Source organism: Acromyrmex echinatior, chromosome 1, assembly GCF_024713525.1.
Source record: "Acromyrmex echinatior isolate Ae372 chromosome 1, ASM2471352v2, whole genome shotgun sequence".
In the NCBI taxonomy this organism is placed as follows: domain Eukaryota; kingdom Metazoa; phylum Arthropoda; class Insecta; order Hymenoptera; family Formicidae; genus Acromyrmex; species Acromyrmex echinatior.
In genome coordinates, this window is record NC_141852.1 from 1,422,466 (window position 1) to 1,449,253 (window position 26,788).

Consider the following 26,788-nt stretch of genomic DNA (forward strand, 5'->3'; position numbering starts at 1 on the left):
CTTTACGGAAAAACGAGTTCATTTCACAGCGATACTATACCGCTTGCAGATATGTACACTATAGACGCTGCCAAGCAAGTAATATACAGTACTGCCACAAGATGAACTCGTTTCCGTAAGGAAAAAATGACAAGCTTTGAAAAGCTCTCGACACCAACTATTAGATTCTGCCATCAAAAATAGGTGTTCCATTAAAAAAAATTGACCTGACCTTAGCAACGCCATCCTAGGTCAAATCAATGGTACCTTCTTATATCTCCCTTTGAATCATACAACTTTTGTTTGAAACATTTTTCCGGTAGATATTTTTGTGATAGATATTATCTATCATAGTTTTCAAGAAATCTTAATGCATTATTTAAAATGGGACACCTTATATATAAAATTATATATAATTATGTATCAAATTATATAAAATTGTATATAATTATATAGAATTACATATAAAATATGTCTAATTATATACAAGTATATATATAAAATCATATATAAATTTATATATATCTAATTATATATAATTATATATAAAACATTTTTTTCTGGATTCTGTGTGTGGTATTTATAAAAACTGACTTGAGTATCATTGCTTTGTTTCTATTTATTTTTTATAATATTATATATTTAAAAAAAAGAAAATAAAACAAACTTGTCAATTACAAGTTATTGACTTTTATGGTTATAAGTTATGACGATCAACAGGTTTGAAATACTTATCGATTTAGTTATAGGTTAAGAGGCTGTCAACATCCAAGAAAAAATAGGTTACATTAGCCTGTGTAATTCGAAATACATCTTAAATGGAAACGAAACGCGGAAAGACTTTTTTTGTATTAATTCGAGATCATGAAAGAATCCTTTTCTTCGAAATGCCTAAATCTTTACAGAAAAAGTTAGTCTCAATTAAGTTGACAAAAATGTGTATAATGCTTTTACAGAGCTGGATCGACTTTGTTGCAAGCATTGCTCTATGTACGTGCACAAAATAAATTGATATATAAATCGGCATGAGTAAATCGACAAACACAAAACAATATGTTTATCGATTTATTAGCAAATTCTGCCTCCACGATTGGCAAATAACAAAAAGTTTTCACAAGAATTATGCTTTTCTAGCTATCAATATTTTGACAGAGAAATTAAATAACAAAATTCCAAATTACATAACTTTCTTTAAAAAACAAACGCAACATTTTCCAGAAGTATCTATAATATAAAAAAATTATACAGAATCATATTACATTGAAGTAATATGCCAAACTTACAATTCTGTTGTGAAAAAGGATATATCTGGATATCAGTAGATGAAATTATGAATGTAGAAGTTATCGTAAGTTTCATTGTCGGTACATTGTATTCTGATCTTCTCTATAAAATTTATCTTTTTTATGAAGTAGTGCTCAGAAAAAAATATAATGAAATAATTGTAAAATTTATTCACAAATTTTTGGAACAATTATGGCCTGCTGAAACAAAAAAGTTATTTGTATTGCACGGTGTTGCTTAAATGAAGAAAGCAGAAAAAGATGTATCTGCATGATGTATCACGTTTCTTTAGAAAATCCACATTACTTTATTATCTGCTGATACTAATGAATTACGCCGAATAAATTAAATATACATACAACAAACATACTGATAATTTCAAAAACAATAGATCATTTCGTAAAGCTCTATATAAAATGGAGTTATTTAAAATAATGCTATACTGACTATCCCTAATCACAACTTGTTGAGGTACTTGGAGGTATCCTTCCGAATGTCATATCTTTCCAACTGAGCTGAAATTTTACAGGTCATATCTTTCCAACTAAGCTGAAATTTTACAGGTAATATTGTTACAATATTTAGTGATTATTTATGAGAATACAATCTTCGAGTTTTTTATAGTTTAAAAGTGTGATAATGCGCCCAAAACACGCATCATTACCGATAGTATTTGCCAGCCGGATACCGCTGCAGTAGTCTTTAGCCATCTAAGGTCGTGGTGCGCCCGCAATTTTGTTAACATAACATGTAAACATAAATATAAACAGTGACAGTAAAGTCTATGACACACGATATTTTTTTTCTTGCTGATTTAGTTGATAGATCCGTTGCGTGCTGCTTTGTAGTTTACGTTGCAAGTTAGCTCAATGCTTGATGAACAATATACAGACGTACACATGTAAGATATAATATACAATAATATAAGAATTATATGAGACATAAGAGAAAATGGATCACAAAAAATATATATGTATTTTTTTATGATCTATTGCTTGTATATATATATATATATATATATATACAGGGTGGCATGAATATACGGCCACTTGTTCCGAGCAGGTAGAATGGATTATACTAAGTAGAAAAATCCCCTACCATTTTGTAATGCTCGCAATAATTAACGAGATATTAATATTTAAAGATAGCCGCGTCCGCTCGACTTACTATTGTCGAAGGTAGGGGCCACCGAGCGAACGGCGCGCGAACCGCGAGGAGCGGGAATAGCCTAGCAGGCGCGCCGCGCCGTTTGAGTTTAGATGCTCGCGGTAAGCCCCGCTTCTCGCGGCCCACGCGCTCAGTGGGCCGTGCTTTCGGCAATAATAGGTTGGGAGGACGTGCATATTCGGCTATCTTTAAACGTTAATATCTCGTTAATTATTGCGACCATTGCAAAATAGTAGAGAACTTTTCTACTCAGTTTAGTCCTGCTCAGGACGAATGGGGTTGTATATTCATGCCATTCTGTATATATAGGGTGCGTCAGGCATGTGAGGACATATCGACTATAAAAAACTAAAATGCGTATATTTCTTAGAAAACTTATTGTATTTTATTGACTTTTTTACAGCAAAGTAAGTAACTCGTAGGCAATACAATTATTCGATAAAATCACCTTCAGCAGCAATAACAGCTTCAATTCTCTGCCGAAAACGTTTGCATGCTCGAATCAAAGGAGCCTTGTCCATATGTGTCATTACTCTGGCAATAGCTGCTCTGAGGGAATCAAGCGTGTTATGGGGATGTTTATTGGTCTCCCGTTCTACAACGCCCCACACATAGTAATCTAAAGGATTAAGATCAGGGGAGCTAGGTGGTCACATGTTTGGGGTTATGTGATTTGGGGGGCAATAATGCCCTGGACTTGCTGCACAAACTGTGATGTTCTAACTGTGTCTGAACGTGCTTTATGTGTTTTGCGCTTAGCAACACTTTGAACATTGCCATTAGATACTTCTAATTCTCGACGAACTTTGTGAACAAACGATCGGGCGAGATTCAAAAATTCGGAGATTTCAAGATCACTATGATTCGCGTGTATAGCGACGATAACAGCATGTCTTTTCATTTCATGAGTTAGCTTATTACCATTTATGATCTGAAAGGAAAAAAGAAAGAAAAATATATTGCTGCGAAGTGACAAGCACATATGTGAGTGTCCTCAAATATCTGACGCACCCTGTATACACAGGGTGTCTCAAAAATAGGGTAGGAGCCAGGGCGTAGAAGGGAAACAAAAAAGTTTTATACCATTTTGAGATATTCGCTATAGTTTCCAAATTAAAAAAAGAAACGTCTAAGCTAATGTGCAGTGAAGCCGCGCTGCAAGAATACAAGTAGTACAGCCCATCACGCTTTACTCGACAGCGCCGCCGCCACCGCCGAAAAAATATTATATATATGGACGTATTTCATATATAATTATATATAATTATATAAAAAATTGACATATTTTATGTATACAATTATATATAAAATATGTCCATTTATATAATATTTTTTCCCGGGTTGTTTAGTTTGAGCTATTATTTCTACGCATTAACTACTTCCTCGTCCAAATTCTTCTTTTTTTTATTTTTTTTGTTTCCATTCTCTAGTTGCTATTAACATAAGATCAACCGCAGCCAACCTTTGCCTTCTAATAACTTTTATTTTTCCTACAAATTTATTCTCTTATTTTTTTATATGTTTATTAAGATTACTATGTTAAATATTGTCTTCTTCTTGAATGCTACCTGTATAATACACAGAAGGCGTATTATATACTATATCCTAACCTAAATTTTTTACCTACCTAGCAGCAAATCTCGTAAGAAGAATAGCATCGGATCTATCATTGAAAACTAGCATATACGGCAGTACGTCATGTTTCTAGCATTGTAGCCAGAACAGCTACTAGCATAACACCTCGCATGCAATCTAATAGGAAAATAATAATCGAAAATAAGCATCGAGTCGCCGGTTTTGGTACTAGAGATGTAGGTTCTCATCCGTCATTTTTTGCTTGATTGATAGGTTATAGTACGATTAGTAACGAAGATAAATGTTAAGAAGAGCTCACCTCAAATTTTGATAAAAATGCACTGAATTGATGCGTTTTGAGGTAAAAATAAAGATTTGAGAAGAAAAAAGTGTCGTTCTGTTCCACGAACCGAGATATTAATCCTTTCCCAGTGAGAAATGACAATGAAATCGATGTTGAATCCATTATTATTTCTCAGTGGGATTTGGGTCATTCGTGTCCTGCACATGTCTTTTCTTTGAAATACTAGCACCTGATCAAATACTCTCTTTTCTATTCCTAAAAAAAGTTTGTGAAATAATATGATCACGCGAAGTGAGGTCCGCCCTGATCTAGAGGCATACGATCATATGTAAAGAAATTATTTAGAACTATTCATATTTCTATAATTGCTATTCAACTTTTATAGTTACTCAGAGTAATGGAATATTAACTACGATTATGGCTCAATAGTTCTGAAAAGTAACTATCGCGTCTACGTGACTTAGAGGCTATGCACAATCAAGGAATAGGAATAGAGAACAGGAAACAGAGAATAAGAATTTCAATCTATCAGAAACTGTGTATTCCATAGTGCATCGTTTCTGATTGGTTGAAATTCTTATTCTTTGTTCCTGTTCCTATTCTCTGTTTCTGTTCCTATTCTGTTTCCTTGATTGTGTGCAGTCCTTTAATCCACACAATATTACATTATATCCACACAACTTACATAGCCGCATAAACATATGCATAAAGAAAATTATTCAATTGCATTTCTCCTATAAAGATACACGTAAAATGTGATTAGACAATGCATTGAAAATTGAGATTGAGATTAAGATTGAGATTAAGATTGAAGATTGCTCAATCACATTATGAATTGTCTAACAGCAGTTAAGATTGAGATTAGTAAAATCGGGATAGCTAGAACCACACATAATAAAAATTATTGAATGCGCATTTAATTGCACTCACACATTATAATTGTGTTGTGTTTATATAACCCGTGTTTTTTATAACCCTTTATAACTTATTATTTGTGCAGTACATACATTTGGTGAAGTTAGTCACGTGAAGTTAGTCATGTAACTGAAATACTGGAAGCTTATTGGTTGAGATTGAAGATTGGAAAAATAGACGGAACCCTATATTTCAATCTGCATCTTAATCTCAGCCTGCTCTGTTCTCATTGATCGAGTTTCAATCTTAATCTCAATTTTAATCTCAATTTAATCTTCAATGTAGTCTGATCATGACTTTAGGGTTTTTTTCATCGACAGTTACATGAGTTCCCTGAACGCGCTTTATGTAACTGTCAGTTAACCGAAGTTAGTGAAAGAGATTCCGAATACTAATGGGATAGTAGCTACCATTATTAGAGAATAATATTAGGTGTAATAAAAAGAAATCCATTATTTTTCCAATAGATGGCTTTAGTAATCTGTATCACGCGTAGACGAGATACAGATTACTAAAGCCATCTATTGGAAAAATAATGGATTTCTTTTTACTACACCTAATATTATTATTATAATATGATAATAATATAATAAATCTGAATATGATTTTTTATGTTTAGCTTTAAAATATTTAACAGATACGCATACTCACTCGCGTATGTAAACTTTGTAAATAATAAGGTATTTATTTATTGATGATAGAATACATTTTGAGATTACGACTTATATATTTATATTTCATTGCAAAAATGAAACATTTTGCTTTACTATTCACTCTCTAGGATATCCGTGAACTGCAGTATCATAACTGGCGCTTGATATTCGTCAATTTTGATCACATGACCTGTTTTGACGCTGAAAATGAGTCGTAGTGTCAAGTGAAAATCCAGCCTAATAATAAACTATTCACAATACAAATAACAATGAATAGTAAATTAATTAGTCTATTATTAATTAGTTATAATTAAAAGTATTAATTAGTTATAATTAAAAGTAAGATAAAAATTATTTATAAAATAGTTATTAAACTTAATTTATAAAAAAGCAATTTAAGGCAATAAAATTAAGGCAATATAATTGCGTTAAATATAATATATAGACAACAAGAAATATGTAGATCAATTTAAAGTGGTATAGCGGATAATACAATATTCATAATCCTGAGATCCCAGATTAAAAATCTAGTAAGTAAAAAAAAATTGAAATGTAATAAATTACAATTAATTAATAAAAGTTGTTTCTGGTTCAGATACTCTTGATAAAAAAAAATAAGATACAAAAAAAGATTTTAAATTATTTAAAAAATTTTATTTTTAAAAAGTTTCTGGGATATATATATATATATATATATATATATCCCAGAAACTTTTCTGACTCGGCAAGATTTGCACTTCTCGGCCGAATTTTTACTTGAATCTGCCTTCCGCTATTCCCCTCACCTCTCGCCCAGCGCGTAGTCCAAATGCCACTCGATGTTTAAGAGCGTATGATGCTCGTAGACATAAGGTCCACCCTCTTTGGGTGCTCACACTGTAAATTTCATTCCATATCTCTTTTTTTTTCGTTCATAACATAACTGAGATAGAATAAAGTAATGCATAAGCGCTCAATCTTATACGTTGCTTCATTCTATCTTAGTTATGTAATGAACGAAAAAAAAAAATAGAATGAAGTTTACAGCGTGAGCACCCAAAGTAGATAGACCTCTACGAGCGTCATACGCTCCTAAACATCGAACAGCATTTGGACTGAGTGTGGGGCGAAAGGTGAGGGGAATAGCGGAAGGCGAAAATCGGCCGAGAAGTGCAAATCTTGCCGAGCCCTGACATATATACAGAGTGTCATGAATATACGGCCTCACTCATCCCGAACAGGTAGAGCAGACTAAACTGAATAGAAAAGTCCTGTATCATTTTGTAATGCTCGCAATAATTAATGAGATATTAACGTTTAAAGATAACCGAATACGCGCGTCCACTCGACCTACTATTGTTGAAGTTACGGCCCACCGAGCGCACGGCGCACAGGCCGCGAGGAGCGGGAATGGCTTAGCAATTAGCTTAGCGCGCCGCGTCGTTCGAGCTTAGAAGTGACAGTAAACTCCGTTCCTCGCGGCACGCGCACTTAGTAGGCCGTATCTTCGGTAATAATAGATCGGGAGAACGTGCGTATTTGACTATCTTTAAATGTTAATATCTTGTTAATTATTGCAAGCATTATATATATATTCATGACACCCTGTATATATACCTATACTGCATGCGCCTCAATAGTAAACTATTTTCTAATAAGAATGAATGATAAATGCCTACAGTTACTATTCGTTCCAATAATAAACTATTTATGTTTCTAATAATAATGAATAATAATATTTCACAATATCATTGACATTATAATAGATTTCTGAATAGTTATTAATAGTTGTTAGTAATTCTCAATAGTTCTCAATAATTTCTTTTCATATGGACTGGTCCACTGTAAAATGGTATAAGGTAGACCTTGAGGCGAATTGGGTCACAGGCCGAATTGGATCAATGTAAATTTTGAATCAGTTACTCGATTTGTCGTTAATAATTTTTTTGTTTTAAACAAACTATTTTTGAACCAAAAAAGTAATAATATTAATGACAAACATCAACTAAGAATCTCAAAATTTACTTAACTCGAATTTCTCTGTATTTTATCTTTCTAACTTTGCCCATGACTGCATGGCAACGAATCCTGGACTTTTAATTACACTTTGGCGTTCGTAACAAACGTAAGGAGAAAATGTTTATAAAATTACGATATGTATCATGTGATTTGCGTATATTATCATTTAATGTCAATTTACGTTCATATGAATTAATGTTTATGATGACTAAAAATCTAGTAAGTAAGCTAAAATGTCTCATCTATTATTTATAATGTATTAAAGATTATTATTAAATATACATTTTAATAGCTCGTTTATAGGCCTGTCTTTCTACCCTTTATTGTTTTAAAACATATGAGTCAATTATTCTCTTTGTTTTTATTTTCAACCTCAAAATTACTTCATAGGCCAAGTTTCATCGAGAATGAGCATTTACAAAATAAAAGAGGGTGTCTACAAATGGCTAAAGTGACATAATTGTGGACTATTCTACTCCATCTTTTATGATATTTGCTGTTCATGGTATAGGTAAGAAGCATTTATGTTTTAAATATTTTTATAACGATCGTTCAAATGTATGTACAATTTATAACAAACGTATAGAAAAAAATTCATTTTTATTGTTTATTAATTACGAATAATTATAAAAAATTAATTTCTATTTATTGTTAATTACGAATAATTAATTTCTATTTATTCTAAATTTTGAAAGAATTTATTTAATTCATTGAACGATATTAGAACTAATGTACAAATTATTTCTGAACGAATGAAGATTTCCTTAACATCAATTTTTTATATTTTTCTAATTGAAAATAACACAAAAAACACTTTTCGTATAAATTGAAGATAACACAAATATTGAAGATAACCAAAAGACATTTTTTACACATAAGCAAAATAAAAATAAAACAATTTGTGAACTACTGGGATTTGAACTTTCAATCTAAGATTTTTATCGTTTGTTTCGAATAATTTTATCATTTAAATTTTAAGGTTCTAAATTATTAAATGTCTGCGCAAACAGCAAAATATATGCCACTTAAAGTATTTCCAAAAATTTAATGTAATCGAAGGATAATGTTTTGTTTATTTTAGATTAGAATATTCGTAATATATATTTAAATCATCTATTATTTTAATACTATTATTAGAAACATCAACATTAAAAAAAAAATATTAATAAGGCTCTGTACGTATAAAACAAAGTAGTACACAAGAAGAGCAAAGAGACAGTAATGTATAAAAGAATTTTAATTTAAATAAACAAAAATCATACAAAACAATTACAATTAACAAACGTTACGACTCCAATCGAGTCATTTTCAATGTAGTCTTAAAATGTAAACCTCGTTCTAAATCAAAAATATGTACATGGTCTTACAATCTTATTACAAATCTTTAATATCAAATTTTTATTCTGTGTAGTACGCTGCAAGTCATTTTTATCAAGAATTAATGTGGTCATAAGAAAATTCTGGAAAAGTAACCGTAAACAAAAAAAATTAAAATTAATTACATAAAAATTAGTAATATGATAATGTCCTTGTCAGTGATAGTTAAAAGTGTTAAGTCCATTGAGAAAAAAAGAAAAAAATGCAGGTAGATTGTAGTCCATTTTATGGTACAATATAATAGTCTTTTATATTCTAGAAATTATTAGGTGTATAACTTTGCTTTCGCCGTTTTTTTTTCGAAATTCAAGGCTTTATTGTAAAAAACTGGTTATACATTTATGATTCAAAGTATTGTCCATCGCTGGCCATTACTTTCTCCCATCTTTCGAACAGCGTACGAATCCCGCGTCGAAAAAATTGATCATCTTTTGAGGCGATCCACGAATCGATCCAATTTTTTACTTCTTCATAAGACCGGAAGTGCTGGTCAGCCAGGCCGTGTGCCATTGATCGAAACGAGTGATAGTCAGAGGGAGCAACGTCTGGAGAATAGGACTTTCCATTTCGCGGCGGGTAGAACTTTCCATTTCAACGTTTCCAAGTATGTCTTGACCACTTTCGCAACATGGGGGAGTCGAGCATTGTCATGCTGCAATCACTTTATCGTGTCTCTCGTAGTATTGCGGCCGTTTGTCTTTCAATGCTCGGCTCAAACGCATCAATTGCGTTCGATACTGATCGTCTGTGATTGTTTCAGTCGGTTTTAACAGCTCATAACACTATGCTGGTACTACCAAATACAGAGCATGACCTTGGAGCCGTGAATATTCGGTTTGGCCGTCGATGTGGAAGCATGGCCGGGAACTCCCCATGATTTTCTGCGCTTGGGATTATCGTAATAAACCCATTTTTCATCTCCAATCACAATGCGATGCAGAAATCCCTTCCGTCTTTGCCTTTCAAGCAGCTGTTCACAAGTAAACAAACATCTCTCCGTTCAACATCTCTCGGCTTTAACTCGTACGGCACCCAATTTCTTTGCTTCTGAATCATTCCCATGGCTTTGAGGCGTTTTTTTTTAAATGGCTGGTTGAGTCACTCCCAATGATCGTGCCAATTCTTTTTGATTTTGACACGAGTCTTGATCAAGTAATGCCTCCAATTCTGCATCTTCGAAAACCTTCTCTCTTCCACCGCTATGCCGGTCTTCTACGTCAAAATCACCATTCTTGAAGCATTGAAACCACTTACGACGTTCTTTCACTAATAGCGGCCTCACCATAAGTATTTGAGAGCATTCGATGGGCCTCAGCCGCAGATTTCTTCATATTGAAACAGAAAATTAAAATCTCAAATGACGAGAATTTGGCTCGTAAACTGACATTTTCAAACGAGAATAACTTTATGATGCAGACACAAATCGATTAATGTTTCTATGAAGTTATGTTGACAGATGCCCAAGTGTATGACGTCTATGATCTATTTATTTCGACCACCACTTAACTCACGCTAAACTCATCTATAGGAAAACGACGGAAGCGAAGTTGTACACCTAATATTTTAAGCAAATTTGCAAAGGTAAGCATCTAACTTTCACGATGTCAAATAACGAAATGTCAAGAACAAAAATATTTATCGAGAACGGAAATCGGTAAAATAAGAGAGGAAAAAGAAAGAAGATATTACGAAGGAGAAAAAAAATGTATAATGTCAGAATACAATTCAGGCAAAGACTGTCATTTTGTCTGTTTATACCATGTTTCTGTTTTTTAATATGGATATGGACATTTCAGATATCAACCTTTTATTGTATGAAGGCTCTATATCTAATATATCCACTTTATCCCATTTGAAGTTATGATTCTCCTCAATACGGTGATTGGAAATCACTAATGGAGATTTTGAACTTATATTGATATCCGAAACATGTTCATACAATCTGGTCTTTAATTGTCTTTTCGTCTGGCCAACATAACTGACATCACAATCCTCATGAGATATTTTGTAGACTACATTTTGATTCTGACAGTATTCCAACTCATCCTTTCCTCTCTTTATAAACTTCTTAATGTATTAGGAATGGTAAATGCCAATTTACAATTAAACATGTTAACAATAGATATAAATCTTTCAGATATCGTATTAACATATGGAATCGTAAAAAAATCTCCTTGTATCATCTTTATTTTTATTCAAATTATTAATATTGTTAATATGATATTTAATTTTATTATGAATAGTCGAGAAAATAAAACGTAACGGATATCCATTCTGAAGAAAATATTAATAGCGTCAATCAAATTATTTTGTTGAAATTTCGGATGACACAAACAAAAAATCTTATTCACAACTCCATAAATTATATCTCTTTTTTGACAAAGTGGATGGTGTGAATGGAAATTAGGAACTCTATCGGAAAAAGTATGAAAAGGTTTACAGTATATATCAAAAATAAGATTCCGTTCTTCAATAATCAACATAGTATCCAAAAAACTTATTTTTCCATCAATGCCAATTTCCATAGTGAACTGCAATCTAGTATGCAACGAATAATATAAAAATATTCAAAATATCACAAATACTTTTAGACGGAGCAGCTAAGATAATATCGTCAACGTATCAATAATAAAATAACAGTCGACAGGGCAGCATTCTGATAGCCATTTTTTCAAATAACCATATTTGCAATCACAGATGACAAGGGTGACCACATAGGAGTCTCAAATATTTGTTTATATATTTTTTTATTAAAGATAAAAACCGTAGAATTCAAAACCATCCGAAGGCAATCAAAAATTCATCTAAAGAAATTTTACAATAGTTTTCTTGGAAAGTTTTCTATGAAATGCCACCTTCCAACAACATTATCAGATGCCAAATCTATAGATATATTAGTAAATAGGGATACCTCATCCAAGGAAACCAACATAGAATCTGGTTCCAGTTTAACATCTTTAAGTTTATTAATTAGGTCAAAGCTATTTTTTATACAACTAGGAGTTTCTGGTATAGAATCATTAATGAGAAACATTGACCACAGAATCGTTATACAGAAACAATGATAGACAATCAACATTTTTGTGGATAGCTATTTTAATTGATTTATATTATTTAATTGATTTATTAAAATGGCTTTTACTACTTGTAATAGAGCATAATTAAATTATATTAGAATGTATGAGTGTCAGAGTGTTAATGTCTAATTCTACTGAATGCATTAATTGCATTGACAATCAATACCGTCGATTCAAACTTTTGCCATACACAATCATAATATCTTAATAATTTCATACACGCATATATTTATATTTATATGTTTATATGTATATACAGGATGTAATTAAAATATATGGACCATATCATGAGATACAAGACAAGAATCCAAGTAGAAAAGTCTTGAGTCATTTTTCGATCTGAGCTTTCGGTTTGTTGATATACGATTAAAATAGCAAATTAACGCCCATTTACAGAAAGAAAGCAGGGAGAGGTAGTAAGGCGGAGTGGGCTGACGAATACGTTGCGAGAAAAGAATAACGGTAAGTGAAGCGATTGTAATTATCAATCCTCCCTTCTCTCTCTCTCTCTCTCTCTCTCTCTTTCCCTCTCCCTCCCTTCCCTCTCTTTTCAGGACGTTTCGCATAGTTCTTTGGATTTTATTATTGTCAATTCTCTCTATATAATGTGGAATATTTGTATTTCTGTCATCTCGTCAGCTATCTCGATATTTATGTGCATAAATACTTTTTCTTTGCAAAGGTAGTATAAAAGAAGGGCAACGAGCCAATGACGCAAATAAAAAATTATAATTCAGCTAAGAAAACTTAATACAAAAACATTTAAAATACAATAAAATGAAACAAACGTTTCAACTCCAATTGAGTCATTTTCAATGCCATCATACAATAATATAAATGTCGTTCTAAATTGAAAATTAATACATAATCTTACAATATTCTTAAAATTAACAAATAATTCTTTCCTCTTTCGGTGTAATACGCTGTGAGTCATTTTTATCAAGAATTAACAAAGTCATAAGAAAGTTCTGGAAAAGTAACCGTATACAAAAATAATTAATATTAATCATATAAAAATTAAAAATATGATGATATACCTTAGTAAATCTGTTAAAAGTCCCATAATACACAACAAGAAAAAAATGTAAAATGTGGTCCATTTTGTGGTACAGTAAAATAGTCTTTTTAATTTAATAGGTTATTAAAGCAAATTCGCAAAAGTAACGAGCATCTGACTTAAACGATGTCACACAACGAAATGTCAAACAGAAAAACATTATCAATAAACGGAAAAAGGAAAAATAGGAGGAAAAGGACAGAAGATGTTAGAAAGGAGAAAGTGAATGTATAATGTCAGAATACAATTCCGGCAAAGACTCCGTGTCATTTTGTCTATTAATCCCATGCTTCTGTTTTTTAATATGAACCATTTCTGATATCAACCTTTTGTTTTACTTTTTCTTTGATTGCTCCTCAAAGGAAAAAATCGCATGGACTGTAATCTGGAGATCGAGCAGGCCATTGAGTTATTGAACCTTCTTGAATCATTGAGGAAAAGTGTTATCGACAATAATAAAATTCAAAAAGCTACGCGAAACATACAGAAAAGAATAAGAACATCAAAGTAGAAGGGGTTCACTTTGAATACTTATTATAATTTTAATGAAATAAATAACCAATTACTTCACACTAAATCGATTTAATAATAATTGATTACGATTTTAATAATTAATTACGAAAACACTAAATCATTTATTTTAAAAGGTAGTATAAAAGAAGAGCAAAGAGCCAATAACGTATAAAAGAATTTTAATTTAAATAAGCAAAATTAATACAAAACAATTAAAATAAACAAACGTTTCAACTCCAATCGAGTCATTTTCAATGTAATCTTACAATAATATAAACATCGTTCTAAATTAAAAATCTGTACATGGTCTTACAATATTCTTACAATTCCTTAATATAAAATTTTTCTTTCTGTGTAATATGCTGCGAGTCATTTTTATCAAGAATTAACAAAGTCATAAGAAAATTCTGGAAAAGTAACCGTGAACAAAAAGAATTAATATTAATTACATAAAAATTAGTAATATAATAATGTACCTTAGTAAATCTGTTAAAAGTCCAATAATACACAACGAGAAAAAAATGTAGACTCTAGTCCATTTCGTGGTACAATATAATAGTCTTTTTATTTTATAAGTTATTATAAACAAATTTGCAAAGGTAACAAGCATCTGACTTGTACGATGTCAAACGAAATGTCAAACAGAAAAACATTATCGAAAACGAAAAACGGAAAAATAGGGGGAAAAAAGGAGAGAAGATATTAGGAAGGAGAAAGAGAATGCATAATGTCAGAATACAATTCCGGCAAAGATTCCGTGTCATTTTGTCTATTTATTCCATGTTTCTGTTTTTTAATATAAACCATTTCAGATATCAACCTTTTATTATATGAAGGCTCTACATCTAATATATCCACTTTATTCCATTTAAAGTTATGATGATTCTCCTCAATACGATGATTGGAAATCTGATGGAGATTTTGAACTTATATTGATATCAGAAACATGTTCATGCAATCTGGTCTTTAATTGTCTTTTAGTTTGGCCAACATAACTGACATCACAATCCTCGCAAGATATTTTGTAGACCACATTTTGATTCTGAACGTGTTCTAAATCATCCTTTCCTCTCTTTATGAAACTTCTTAATGTGTTAGGAATGGTAAAAGCCAATTTACAATTAAACATATTAACAATAGGTATAAATCTTTCGGATATCGTATTAATATATGGAATCATAAAAAATCTCTCAGTGTCATCCTTATTCTTATTCAAATTATTAATCTTATTAATGTGATATTTAATTCTATTATGAATAGTCGAAAAAATAAAACGTAACGGATACCTATTCTGTAAAAAAATCTTAATAGCGTCAATCAAATTATTTCGTTGGAATTTCGGATGACACAAAATCTTATCCACAACTCCATAAATTACCTCTTTTATGACAAAGTGAATGGTGTGAATGGAAATTGAGAAATCTACCGGAAAAGATTGCTTTACGGTATATATCAAAAATAAGATTCCGTTCTTCAATAATCAACATCATATCTAAAAAACTTATTTTTCCATCAAGGCCAATCTCCATGGTGAACTGCAATCTAGTGTGCAACGAATTAAATTTCATTTATTTTAGTTGTGCACTTTCTGATCTTTAAGATTTCTTTAAACAAGGTGGAGAGAGAGAAAGAGAGAGAGAGAGAGAGAGAGAGAGAGAGAGAGAGAGAGAGATTGATAATTACAACCGCTTCACTGCTTACTGTCGTTCTCCTCCTGCTGCGTATTTAGTTAGCTCTACTTCGCCTTGCTATGTTCCTGCTTTCCCTCTATAGACGGACGTTAATTCGCTAATTTAAACATCGTATAACAACGAAAGTTCAAATAAAAAAATGAGGACTTTTCTACTTGGATTCTTGTCCTGTAAAGTTCTATCTAGAGTTCGAAACTTTTGCTGAAATTGAACCGAAATACTCGATTACATGTCAATTTCAACCGAAACCGAAACCAAAATTAAAAACTAAAAATCCTATAAAGGCCATATGTATGACATGCCCATATATATCATATATTTTTTCTTCATAAATATTATATATGTAATTTATTGAAACAATAATTAAATTTCGGCCGAAAACCGAAATTTCGGTTGTATGTCAATTTTGTCCAAAGAATATACGTAGAAGAAAAAATTCTTCATCATAATTTAATTATTGGAACAACAATTACACATATTAAAATTAATATTTATGAAGAAGAGCTATATGGTTTTAGTTGAAACTGACACGTAATGAATGTTCATTTTCAATTTCGGTAAAAATTTCGGTCGGACTCTACTCGTATCTCATGATATACTTCATATATGCTTTTTTAGTTACACCCTATATATGTGAATGTACAAGATATATTAAAAGTCCGGCAACAGTCGAACATCTCAAAAGCAAATAATTTTTGAGAAAAATGTTCCAAATAAAAGTTGTATAATTTAAAAAGATCTGCTTACTGATCACATCCGTTTGACCTTGAATGATGTTGCCAAGGTCAGGTCAAGGTCAGATCAATTTTTTTTTAATGGAACTCTTCCCTCTCCTATTTTTTATTGCATATTCTTACGTACTTCAAATTACTTTCTTTTACTAACGTCTTCTACTTTTACATATTATATATTACTTCTAAGAATATTCTTTCTTATTCAAATCATATAAAATTGTTTAGTTCGAATGAGATGATGGGATAATGAGATAAGAAGTGGCTTTCTTATATACATGATGCTAATGTTGGGATTTGGATGAATATTAGTAATCGAGCAATTATTAAGCAATGGAATTTCTATGGATTGCAATAGATTTGTTAATAGCAAATACATCGCGTTACTAAATGTGTAAGTTATGTTGAGTTGATATAATATGATTTAATACATGAATTACTCTAAATATGAGATTGCTAATTACGGTCAAAGTTAAATGTTTAGAGTAATACATCAATACATATTTTAAATACAATTATCTCAAAACTGATTGCACGCCAATTATTTTCGGACTTGTAATTCAATTAATCTGAGATGCTAATTATTCGAAATTAAATTCAAATCTGTAAAGAACTTTTTTGTGAGAAATATTCTCTATACCTAGGTCAGGAATCGAATTTGGATTTCGTATGGTAGTGTCCTCACAGAGACTAGCGTTCTCACAAGTAAAAATATTTTTTTTTTAATAAAAGTACAAATTTTAATTTAATTTGGGGAGGATTATTAGTATCTCAGTTGTTGCAAGTTCGAATTTAATGGGCGTGTAATCAAAGTTCTGAGATAAATATATATAAAAATATTGATTACTTTTAAATAATTAAACTTTAGCAGTAATTTATTTTACGCTCGTATTTAGTTGATTTATTTATGTAAGCAGTCCTGTTTCAAATATTAATATTCAAAATTCGTGCGTATTATGCAAAGTAAATCTATAAAAGAACAGTCTATAATTGAATCAATTCAGATTATAAACAATATATCATGAATTTATTAAACGAAGATCATATAACATATAAAATTGGATGTTTCAAAACATACAGGTCCTTCTTCAACAATGATTGAACAAAATGATCGATATCAAATGATTAACATTACATATAGTTCATTATGATAGTACAATACATTTCAAATAGTGGCAACAGAAGTGATATGTCCTTAAGTCTTGAATTCCTGTTTCTTAATGTGCAAAATGATGAAATCATTTTGGATAATATTCAGTGTTGAAAATCAGTGTTACATATAAAACAGGAAATCAATTACAATAAACGTAAATTGATTGAACGCAAAAGTTAAAATGTAACTATTTAAAATGTACATCACAGTGAACTACACGTAATGTTAATCATTTGATCAATTATTTTGTTCAATCATGCTAAAGAAAGATGAAACCTATATATTCTGAAAGATAGAACCTATATATTCTGAAATGACCAATTTTACATATTATTATTATATGATCTTCGTTTAATAAATTCATGATATTAGGTGTTGGAATTAATTCGTAGCGTTTTACAAGTGATGAGAAGTACTTTCATTAATGTATTTTTTAATGCTCATGTGAAATAAATAACATTCTTTCATTAAAAAACGCTACGAATTAATTCCAACACCTAATATATTGTTTATAACCTCAATTGGCTCGATTATAAACTGTTCTTTTATAAATCAAATATTTTGCAAGCGTTCAATAAGGCTGAGCAGAGTATATACAAAAAATTAAAGTAAACATTTGGTGCTGCTAGATCGAATAAGAAAAACTATAAAAATAATTCAATAATTTTGTGTAACTTATACGACTATAATATAACTCAATCGCATATGTATATGCACATGCTAGATATTTTTATTATACTTTTATAGGAATGTTTCTTATCTTTCTTATTCTAAATATAACATTCGTGTTTTAATATACTGAGAAAAAATAGCCTAAATTTAAACAAACATTTATTTGAATACTGCTAACTAAACATTTACTTACAACAAATAAATATTTACTTAATAAAAAAAAGCAATTGTTAAATTAAATTAATATTTTTTATGCAAAATAAATATATTTTATATTTAATAAATATTTAGTTGGTACTATTTAAATAAATATTTATTGAAATTTAAGATATTTTTTTTCAATCTACTATGTACAATCTACTATACTGTGATCTAGCTGCCCTAAGTGTGTACTTCTTTCATTCTTTGTGATAACATTTTGAATAATATTTTGAAGGAGAATTAAATAACTATTACTTTGATTGGAAGAGAAAATGACTTTGAATGAAATGCGATATATCAAAATTTCATATAAGAAGAATTAAAGCCATTTGTATCAAAATAGGAAAATCTTTCAATAATCTTTCAAAATCGTACCACTTATTCTTCATTTAATTTAGTACGGTTGGATACAGGATTTAATTGGGCGCTAATTGTTGATATCAAATCTTTAATATAAATGATACATAAAATTTTGTAGAATTTAACTTGGCGCCAGTTATTATAATATTAAATCTTAGTAAAAGTAAAACCGATTAGGGGACCCAATCCCAATGACCTTGACCTTGACATATGTTATCAAGGTTATGACCTTGAATGACCTTCAATAGGTTCCAGTCATCGCTCGTTATTTGTTAAAAAGTTATTAACAAAAAAGTTGAAAAAAATAACATCTTATTTCTGTTATATATAATATTAAAAACTAATCCAAGTGTACAAATAAGTTTCCGCCGTTTTTTATCAAAAATTAAGCATTTATTGTGAAAGAACGATACATAATGTTTTATTGATGTAAGTCAAAATATAAGTGCAAGTTCTTTTTGCACGAATCTTCATTCAATAATGCTTCCAATAATGCTTTCCGCGTCTTCGTACACTTTCGGCCTTCCGCTACGTTCTTTGTCTTCGACGTCAAATTCACCGTTCTTAAATTTTTGAAACCATTCACGACAACTTCTTTCACTTAAGGCCTCACCATACAAGCAATCGATGAGCCTCAGCTGCAGAATTTCTTCAAATTAAAGAAGTAAATCAAAAATTCCCGCAAATGACGCTTATTCAGCTCAAAACTCGGCATTTTCGCACAAAAAAAATATATGATGCTGATACAAAATCGCTAGTATTTCAAGATTATGTTGTTGACAGATGTCCAACCTTACGATATAATGTTTTACATCAGACAATTTTAACCATAGCTTGCTAGTGGCACAGTCTTTTGTCAAACGGCGGAAACTTATTTGTACACCTAATATATCTTTCCTTGTTACATAATGGCTTTCAACGAGAATGGAGTTTCACCCTACCTCGCCTCTCTCTGCTAAGAGATGCGCGACTTTCCACGCGAAGCGAGGTTCACTCTATCTTTGAATGGAAAGTCGCGCGCCCCTTGGCAGAGGGCAAAATGGGATGAAAATCACTCTGCGTGAAAAGTTGTATTGTTTGAATTCGTCCTCCTAATTCATACTTCTCTTCCTGTCTAAAATTATTTCTCTTCATGTATAACAGGAAAATAATTACTAATTTATTGTTAGACTGTTAGTAAAATAACAAATAACGACGGAAAATTTTGCTTAATGAAAATTGCTTAATGAAAAATTTACTTCATTATAGTTTCGAAAAGTTCTTAAAACTGAAATAAAAAATAGGGTCTTATTTAAAGAAATCTATTGTGTGAACGAACATTTAGGACATAAAAGTCTCTAAAAGCTAACGCGCACGAGACACGCGCATAGAGAAGGGAGTTACGAGACGAGGGTCACGAAATCGCGGATGGAGCAACTGTTGCATTTCACGTCACACAAAAGATTGTTATGAATCGTTTAAAATGTTATTGTACACAATCAATAATATAATGTTCAAAATATTAAATTCTGCCCATTATAACTTAATGACGCGACTAGTATCATTTCTAGAACAAAAATTAGATTTCTTTTTAGACAGTCTATATATATATATATATATATATATATATATATATATATATATATTAGGTGTTGGAATTAATTCGTAGCGTTTTTAATGAAAGAATGTTATTTATTTCACATGAGCATTAAAAAATACATTAATGAAAGTACTTCCCATCACTTGTAAAACGCTACGAATTAATTCCAACACCTAATATATATATACTACATATAGGGTGTCCCATTTTAAATAACGACCTTAAATTTCTCTTGAATAGTGCATTTTAAAGAAAAATGTTTCGAATAAAAGTTTTGTGACTTCGAGAGAGATATAAGATAGTATTATTGGTCCGACCTTAGGCAATGTTATCAAGGACAAATGAGGACAAGATCACTTTGAATTTTTTAAATGGAACCCCCAATTTTTCATTACATATTCTTATAACTTATCTCGAGAGCTTTTTAAAACAATGTAATAAAATATTTTTTTATTAAGTATTTTGCAAATTATAAGGCTTGAAAGTTACAATACTATGGACATTAAAATTATCTAAAGTGTTCGACCGACGGTTAAAACCTCTTAAATGTTCAAGATCATGACCTAGATAATTTTTGTCAAAATCAAAGCAATTGAAGAGGTTGTATCTCTTATTTTCATTTTTACGTAAAAATGAATTTAATGCAAAAATAAAAATAAGAGGAACAACCTCCAGTTAGTGACAAATAACTCGCGAAGTACTTAATGAAAATAAATTTAATTATAATGTTTTGGAAACTCTTGACGTAAGCTACAAGAATATGTAATGAAAAATGGGAGGTTCCATTTAAAATATCCAAAGTGCCCTCACCTTGATAACACCATCCAAAGTCAAACCAATAATTCTATCTAATGTCCCTCTCGAAGTTATAAAATTTTTGTCTGAAATCCTTTTTCTCTAAAATGCACTGTTCAAGAGAAATTTGAGATAATCATTTAAAATGGGATCCCCTGTGTGTGTATGTATTGTATATATACTGAGCGCGCGGGCCGCGAGGAGTGGGGCTTACCGTCGTGAGTAACTCTAAGCTGGAATGGCGCGGCGCATCTGCTAGGCCATTCCCGCTCCTCGCGGCTCGCGCGCCGTGCGCTCGGTGGGCCTTTGACAATAGTAAATTGGGCGGACGCGCATATTCGGCTATCTTTAAACGTTAATATCTCGTTAATTATTGCGAGCATTGCAAAATAGTACTTTTCTACTCAGTTTAGTCCGCTCTACCTGCTCGGGACGAGTGGGGCCATACATTCATGCCATCTTGTATAAAGAATTTTCTATAGATTGTTAGTTCAGCGACAGAACCAAATGTACGTACAAATATTCTATAAATTGACTATTATGACAACTGTCGTCATATAATAGTCAAATTATAGAATATATTTGTACGTACATTTGGTCCTGTCGCTGAACTAATCAATCTACAGAAAATTCTTTATATATACGTATTAATATATTTTATCTAAAAAAGAAGTGTGATGTATATGTCAGAATATCAATGTACACCTTTGTATGCAATAAAATATGAGTTTTCTGATTTGAGAAAATTTTTTATATACGTTTATGCGGCAAGTTGCCGTAATAGTTAATTGGTAGAATGTATTTATACATACATTTGTCCTGTTGCTAAACTAATCAATCAATAGAAAATTCTTTATACATACGTATTAGCATATTTTATCAAAAAAGAAATATGATATATACGTCAGGATATAGCAATGTACGTCTTTGTATACAATAACTGTGCGTTTCGCGGGTTTTCTCCGTGTCCAAATCCATTCTTAGAATCAACATTATGTGAATTGTTTATATGTAAAAATGAAAATAAGTGGAACAATCTCCAATGATCTTGATAAATATTATCCAAGGCATAATCTTAAATAGCATTCAAAAGGTTTTAACTATCATTTGAGCACTTTGGGCAATATTAATGCTGACAATACTGTAACTTTCAAGCATTATAACTCAAAAAATACTTTATGAAAAAATATTTTATTATATTAGGAGTATAAATAAGTTTCCGCCGTTTTTTATCAAAAATTGGGCATTTATTGTGAAAGAACGGTACATAATGTTTTATTCGAAGTATTGTCCATCGCTAGCCACTACTTTTCCCATCTTTCTGGCAGCATACGGATACCGCGTCGGAAGAACGCTTCATCTTTTGAAGCTATCCACGAATCGACCCAATTTTTGGTATCTTCATATGATGTGAAGTGTTGCTCAGACAGGCCATGTGCCATCGATCGAAACAAGTAGTAATCAGAAGGAGCAATGTCTGGTGAATACGGCGAGTGGGATAAAACTTCCCAATTGAGTGTTTCCAAATAGGTTTTGACCGGCGCCGCAACATGTGGACGAGCATTATCATGCAGAAGAATAACTTTGTCGTGTCTGGAATAGTAGTGGGCGCATTTTTCCTTGAGTATTCGGCTCAATCTCATCAATTGTGTTCGGTAGAGAGCCCCAGTAATGGTTTCGTTCGGTTTGAGCAACTCATAATATACGACACCAAGCTGATTCCACCAAATACACAACATGAGCTTTTTTCCATGAATGTTCGGCTTGGCTGTTGATGTTGAAGCATGGCCAGGTGATCCCCATGATTTTTTCTTTTTTGGGTTATCGTAGTGAATCCATTTTTCATCATCAGTGACTATACGATGCAAAAAACCCTTTCGTTTGTGCCTGGCAAGCAGCATTTCACATGTGAAAAATCGGCGTTCAACGTTTTTCGGCGTCAGTTCATATGGAACCCAATTTCCTTGCTTTTGAATCATTCCTAATGATTTTAAGCGATGTAAAATTGCTGGTTGAGTCACTCCTAATGTAAGTGCAAGTGCTTCTTGCGTTTGGCACGAATCTTCATCCAAAAATGATTCCAATTCCGCGTCTTCGTACACTTTCGGCCTTCCGCTACGTTCTTTGTCTTCGACGTCAAATTCACCGTTCTTAAACTTTTGAAACCACTCACGGCAACTTCTTTCACTTAAGGCAGCCTCACCATATGCTTCTACAAGCAATCGATGCGCCTCAGCTGCAGATTTCTTCAAATTAAAGAAGTAAATCAAAAGCTCCCGCAAATGACGTTTATTCGACTCAAAACTCGACATTTTCGCACGAAAAAAGATATATGATGCTGATACAAAATCGCTAATATTTCAAGGTTATGTTGTTACCAGATGTCCAATCTTACGATATGACGTTTTACAGCAGATAATTTTAACCATAACATACTGGTGGCACCATCTTTTGTCAAACGGCGGAAACTTATTTATACTCCTAATAATGTTTTGGAAAGCTCTCTAGGAATGCTATTAGAATATGCAATGAAAAACGAGTTCCATTTAAAAAAATTAATTGATTTTGATCTCTTGACGCCACATAAGATCAAACTAATAATATCAGTAAAAGATCTTTTTGACTCCTGCAATTTTTCGAGTCACTTTCCTTGAAAGTGTGTGCTTTTGGAGATCATAGGCGGTCCCAATCTTTTTGAATACTCTATGTATACTTTCAGAATCATGAATTCTTTTGAACTCTTAATTTCTGATTGGCTAATTCTTACGGTATCTCTTATGGTTACTGTCAGGGTTTGAGCACAGTAGAGGAACAGGAATTAGATATTAAGATTTCAATCAGAAACTGATTATATGGAAATTACACGGTTTCTGATAGATTGAATTCTTAATATCTATAATTCCTCTATTGCGCTCAGGTCCTTAAACACAATGGAAAGGAACAAGCAATAAGAATAGGAAATAAGAAATTTCAACTTATCAGAAACCATAACATACTGAAGCGCGCCTTTTCTATACTAAACTAGAAAACCGACGGAGAAAAGAAAGACAATATGAATACATGTCTTGTAGTCAGGTCTTATTTCAAACATATGTCTATCTCATTTTATCCCGCAAACACAATAGAGTAGTAAGTCTTAAGATTTAAGGAATTGACCAATCATAGTCGATTATTTTTCTCATATTCGACTGTGATTGATCAATTTCTTAAGCTTAGTACTCTATTAGGTTTATATAGAAAGTGGTCACTTCTCAGTTGGTTTGTTTTCTGTTCCTGCAGCAAAACTCTCTTTCGATAAATATAAAATATATGTCTATTTTAAGTTTCAAGAGTATATATATATATATATATATATGTACATATATTAGTTCAGCCACAAAAAACTGACCTAGGCCGGTATTCATAGTCAGTTCTTATTTTAAGACTATCTTAAGTAATATCTTAAAACGCGAACTTAGCCCTCTGATTGGTTCGTAGCATTTTAAGGCTCTACTTAAGACGATCTTGAATATAAGAATCGATTATGAATATCAGCCTAGGTCAGTTTTTTGTGACTGAACTAGTGTATGTACCTGTACATATATATATTCTTGGAACATAAAATGAAATAGGCATATGTTTGATATTTATCGAAAATGAGGAAAAGAGTTCTGGTGCAGGAACAGGAAACAAATCTATTGAAAAGTCATCCCTTTTCTATATAAATGCTCACAGTCCATGCGTAATAATCCAATCCATGCACATTAATTGTGAATGGAGTGTGAGCATAAAGCCGTAAACACATGAAAAGCATAACATTGCATAAACATAAGACCACTAACTCAATGAACATCACATCTAGCTCAATGAACAACACATCTTATGTAAGTCAACATGGCAATTTTATGCTGAATGCTCATTGGTCCAACAGTTTTATGTTATGCTTATGCCACAATATAACTACATACAGCCACAGTAGCTGTTGGCTCTTTTGATGTCAGTGATCACTGTCAGCCATGTTGAAGATTTTTACGAACTAAACCAATCAAGAGATGTTGTAGTAACGTTATAATTTTCGCATATAATGCTATCCAATGCTACGACAACCGCCATATTTTTAATTTTACAACCACGCATGCGCAGAACAAAACTTGTACCCCTCATTTCCTGTTACTTTCGCTATTGTATGTAGTTATACTGTGTTGTACGCGTATTAAATTTGATGTGCACTAATGCAATAGTACGAATGCGTTTACATCGAATGTACGCATTAGTGCGTATTAAATTTAATACGTACTAATATTTTTACGATGTTGAGAAAAAAAATAATATGATTAACACTGATTCCTGCGTTCTGTTGCACGCTTAATGCACATGGGATAGCATGACGGGTTATGCATGCAAGACGGAATGCAGCTCTCGATTCTGTCCAAATTGTGTTTCATAAGTTTACAACGTCATTTGTATCATTTTAGTACGCGTATCAGTTTAGTTCACGATACTTCTGCTTGATACACTCGCACCAAAATAATCCGACAGCGTTATGTCGTGCGTACTAAGGCTTGTATTCATAACGCGCTTACAAGGATATTAGCGTGTTAACATACTTAGTTTACGTCATGTATATTATAGAATTTCATAAAAATAATATTGATAAAAACGCAATTTTATCAATAAAAGAATAAGGGCCTAAATGTTTAGTACGAATTTGGTGCGAATGTAGTACCTGATATGCTTATCAAGTGTAAGCTAGGCCAATGAACTCTTGCATATTTCATTGGATTTAAAATCATAGACTAAACAGGTACAAGAGTTCACTGAGCGCTCAGTGATCGGTCGTGCTTCTGAATGCACCCATCGATTCTGTCCCTCGAAATTTTTACATTAAGAAATGACTAATATATTTTATGTGTATTAGGTTGTAAGTCTATCATGAAATGCATAGCAGAGCATAAGCATAACATAAAACTGTTGGGTCAATGAGCATCTAGCATAAAGTTGCCATGTTGATTTACATAAGATACTCATTGGTCTAGCGGTCTTATGTTATGTTCATACCTGTACACTGTTATGCATTTCATGTGTTGAGTCATTATGCTCACACAATTAATGTGTATGGATTGGATTATTGTACATGGACTGTGAGCATTTATGTAGAAAGGTTGTCATTTCTTAATTGGTTTGTTTTATGTTCCTGCACTAGAACTTTCTTTCTCGCTTTCGACAAAAATCATCTCACTTTAAGTTTCAAGAATATATGTACATACACTATGTTCAGCCACAAAACTGATCTAGGCCGGTATTCATAATCGATTCTTATATTCAAGATCATCTTAAATACAGCCTTAAGATGTCGTGAATTAATCAAAGGGCCACATTCGCGTTATAAGATATTATTTAATGCATGGTTTATAATGGCAGTATCAGTAATGGATGAAGCTGTGAGAATAATAAATTGACCAATTACATTTATTCGATTATTCTTACATTCAACTGATTGATCATTTTGTTACTTTTACAATCTCTTCCACTACTGCTACTGTCATTGTAGACTACGCATAAGAGAGTCTTGAAATAAGAATTGACTACGAATACCGGTTCTAGTATGTGAACATTTTTGAGGGATAGAATTGATGACTATGGATGTATTGTACATATCCAATCAAATGATCTGGTTTCTGTTTATGCACTAGACTGCACTAGAATTTTCTTTCTCACTTTTTAGTGC

The 26,788-nt window shown here is 31.7% G+C and overlaps 1 protein-coding gene and 1 long non-coding RNA gene across 29 annotated transcripts in view; one reads left to right on the plus strand and one right to left on the minus strand.

Moving 5' to 3' along the window:
- Positions 1-26,788, plus strand: part of pHCl-1 (pH-sensitive chloride channel 1) — a 673,866-nt gene that overhangs the window by 210,172 nt on the left and 436,906 nt on the right. The window lies entirely within an intron of this gene.
- Positions 3,745-7,151, minus strand: LOC147910790 (uncharacterized). Its single transcript, XR_015545514.1, has 2 exons — positions 5,781-7,151; positions 3,745-5,630 (listed from the first exon to the last, which is right to left on the minus strand). It is a non-coding gene; the product is annotated as an uncharacterized LOC147910790 (long non-coding RNA).